Source organism: Sciurus vulgaris, assembly GCF_902686455.1.
Source record: "Sciurus vulgaris genome assembly, chromosome: 6".
NCBI lineage: Eukaryota > Metazoa > Chordata > Mammalia > Rodentia > Sciuridae > Sciurus > Sciurus vulgaris.
The window spans coordinates 74,301,371-74,305,377 of record NC_136466.1 but is presented as its reverse complement, the minus strand read 5'-3'; the positions used below and the strand labels follow the sequence as shown (position 1 = coordinate 74,305,377).

At 36.1% G+C, this 4,007-nt stretch overlaps 1 pseudogene across 1 annotated transcript; it reads left to right on the top strand.

The window, feature by feature from the left end:
* The first annotated feature begins 863 nt into the window (after positions 1-863).
* LOC306664327 (phosphatidylinositol N-acetylglucosaminyltransferase subunit P-like) lies at positions 864-1,301 on the top strand (annotated as a pseudogene). The gene has a single exon. The product of its transcript is annotated as a phosphatidylinositol N-acetylglucosaminyltransferase subunit P-like (transcript).
* The last annotated feature ends 2,706 nt before the right edge of the window (positions 1,302-4,007 follow it).

The following is a 4,007-nucleotide window of genomic DNA, read 5'->3' as shown; positions in this document are numbered from 1 at the left end:
GTAGCACAATGTATCCTAGACACATAGTGAATAGCTATAAATACATAGTAAATAGTGAAGCCTGAACTGAACTCAGGTGTTTTTGATACCATAGACCATGTTTTAACCACTAGATCTTCTATGGGATCAGATAAAGATCTCAGATTATGACTTTCTAGAAATTCAAGAAATGGGTTATAGTCTGTGCTTTAGAAGATGAATACAGTAATAAAATTCATGTTGAAAGAAGTTTGACGTTTTAGTGGAAGGATACACTAAATCTAGGAAAATCATATCAGTGTCTAACTATAGAAGGCTTTCTGTTCAGTTTTGTATTTCATTAATTCATTTAGCAAATGTTTATTGTGTGAGGTATTAGTCAGGGTTCCACCAGAAGAATAGAACCAGTAAGATGTATATGTATACATATATAAGATATGATTAAGCAAGAGCTGAAGCTGCAGTCTGGAGGTAGAATTTCTTCTAAAGGAAAATTTCAGATCTAATCTTAAGGCTTTTAACTATTTAAATCAGGTTCACACAGATTATTAAGAATAATCTCTTACTTAAAGTCAATTGAATGTAGATGTTAACCAAATCTATAAAACACCTTCGCAGCAACATTTTTATTAGTGTTTGCTTGATTAACTGGTGCTCTAGTTCTAGCCAAGATGACACAAAGAACTGAGTATCTTGTACACCTACTATTGCATAAATAAACTGTGCAAAGGGCTATTGCCCTTCTTGCTATTGTAGCACTCCAAGCACAAGAAGTAAAGGAATGAAGACCATATTAAAATCATTGCAATAAAAATAAAAGCAAACCTGGTCTTTCCCCTCTTCCTCCCCCACTGCGGCTCCCCAGCCAGAACTTGCCCAGAGAAATGGGTGCTGAGATGTCCAAAGCCACAGGGAAAACGGTGGAAAATTCTCCGTTGCCATTGCCAGAAAGAGTGATTTATGACTTTGTTCTTTTCTTAAGCTTCCAGTTTGGCTTCATATTTTATCTTATGTGGGCTTTTATTCCCAAATCTTGGGTAAACTCCTTAGGCTTAACCTATTGGCCTCAAAAATATTGGGCAATTGCATTACCTGTCTACCTCTTTATTACTATAGGAATCAGTTATGTACTCTTATTTGAAATTAACATGATGAGTACTTCTCCACTCAACTCCATTCATACAATCACAGATAACTAAGCTAAAAATCAACAGCAGAAGAAATAACAAGAAGAGGCCATCCCAGCATTAAGAGATATTCTTATTAGTGGAGCAAACCAAATGTTTTTTCTCAAAGTCAAAGAACTTTACACCAAAAACTGAGTTACATGTAAACATGCTAACATCAAGCATGATAAGTTTTTGACAGAATAATTTTGACCATAATTATACTATTTCCTCTTATTATTGCTCAATATTGAAATGTAGAAAAATGAAAGTTGTTCTTCCCTTAAGTAAATTTTGGTCAATATTGTAAATATTTTCAAATATTCATTATTAATATAATAAATAAAATACTGCATTACCTTATGAAAAATAAATAAAAGCAAAAGACAAAAGTATAACCTATATGACCTACATCACCCACTTGGGGCTCAACTGCTGCCACCTCCCTTCCTCTAATGAAATACTTCCCCACTGACCAGATCATATTATCAGAAAATCCTGTATCCCTTGAAGTGCTTATACATTTTCCAAGAACCCCAAGGTCTTAGCCCAAGGATCCAACTGAGTATAGAGAACACTGAAGAAACCAATTACTCTACTAGCTGCCCTGGGTTCAGCTGCCATTGCATCTACCACTGCCACACAATGACTTTTGAAAACTATCCTGCACAGTAAGGTGCATGTCTCCATAATGCTGTAAGACATGCCCTTGCTAGATGAGATCCCTGCCCAACCCCACTGCTGCCCCTTGCATGTGCTCTGAAGGTCAGAGATTTCCTTAGGTTCACATTATCCCCACTTTGTTCCTACAATGAAGACTGCTGTGCCAGAGCCCAGAAACCCTTTGCATCTCAGCCATAGGCTGTGCCAGAAACTTCCTTGTGAGCATCTCAATCACATGACTGAGAATGGATGGTGAGTTCAGTTTGTAGAATATTGATTTTGAAGGGGCGGTAAAATATTCAACAAGAAAAGTCCAATAGATCAATGAAAACATAAATTCACTAACAGAAAGTACTATAGATCTAGTTTTCTTATTTAAGTTACATTTTTATTGTAGCAACACTGTAGCAATCACATTAGAGAAATTACTTATGATTTCTATTTTTGTATATTTTATTTCACATTTGTCCAATAATATTTTATATGGTAAAAAGTTTATAATCTTTCAATTTAATAATATAATTATTGATCATATGCTATAGTTTTATAATTTTTATTTTAATGATAGTATAATATTATACCCAGGCAATATATCTACAATTATCAAACCTCTCCCAGACTTTGGTAATATAGATAAAACTGCAATGCTGCCCATGCTTAGAGGTTTTATCTTATGAAAGATTATTCCCTGGTTGGAAATATAAGCCAGTAGTAGAACACATGCCTAACAGGCATGAGGCCTGGATTTGATCCCTAGCACCACAAAAAAATAATAAAATGAAAGTATTCCCTTAGTACAAAGTACGAGAAGTTTGGGTGCCAAAGAGAATCTTTTGGAGACCTGGAAGTCATATTGATGTTGGATCTTTGTTCATTGGGAACAAAACTTTATTGGGTTTTCTTGACCAAGATGATAAGGAGTAGAAAGCCAGAGTATGATTCTGAGACGTACCGTCAGCTTGCCAATTGTCACGTGGGGAAAACTATCCTGTGTTGAATAATATGCCCCTGTAATTGTGACCTTATTTGGAAATAGGATCTTTGTTGATGTAATAAAGTTAGGATAAAGTCATACTGAACTAGGTTGGGCCCTAAATCCAGTGACTCCTGTCCTTATAAGAGGAAAGACAGAGACAGAGACACAAGAGAATCTATCTGAAAACAGGCAGAGACTCCACTGATGCATCTGTGAGCCACAGAATCCCAAGGCTTGTCAGCAGCCACCAGCAGCAAGGAAACCTTCTTCACCAGAGCCTTCAAAGGAAGCGTGGCCCTACCAATACCTTGGTTTTGGACTTCTGTCCTCCAGAATTGTGAGATAATAGATTTAGATTGTTTACAGTTTCCTGATTTGTGTGCTTTGTTACAAAAGTCCTAAAACACAGAAGCTGAGTTCAGTGAGCAGTGTGAAGAAGAGGGAAAATCCAAAAATGAAGACAAATCTAAGAATTGGGAATGAAATGGCAATGTCCACTGCAAGTTAAGATAGAAGTGAGGAATCTTCTGGGTAGAGAAATAGAAGGAATATAATGTACTGATTCTTGAAATCAGAAATTATGCAGTTCATGTTTACTAATTTGTAGATGAGAAAACGGGGTTCCATTCCCAGCACCTCAGCACTACAGAAAAAAAAAAAATCAAGGAGGTTGAGGCAAAGGAAATTTTTTTTAAAAGGCAAAACGAAGAGGATTACATATGTTGTTTTTGAAACCATAATCCTTTGCTGTAAGATCAATAACAAGGTAGTGTCAGTTCAAGTTTGAACAGACAGTGACTGGACAGATGTCCTCAAAGTATTTTCTGTGTAAGGTTTCAGTGGTCTTTGCTTAAGGTTTTGGGTCTTCCAATAGTTCTTTTTATTGGACTGATGTGTATGAGATTCTCTCCTTCATAGCATGCTGGCTTCATTTTTTGTTTGTTTGTTTGAGTTTGATACATGCAATTCTAGTTTTATTCTGACATCTTTCATAGAACTTGATAAAAATGAAGAAAGAAGAGAAGCCATCAAAAGAGATGGAGGACTGGGGCTGTAGCTCAGGGGCAGAGTGCTTGCCTAGCATGTGTGAGGCCCTGGGTTCAATCCTTAACACCATATAAAAATAAACAAATAAAATAAAAGCATGCTTGTCCATCTACAACTAGAAGAGAGAGAGAGAGAATATAAATGTGAGAGAAATGGATAAAAAGTATAAATTTACC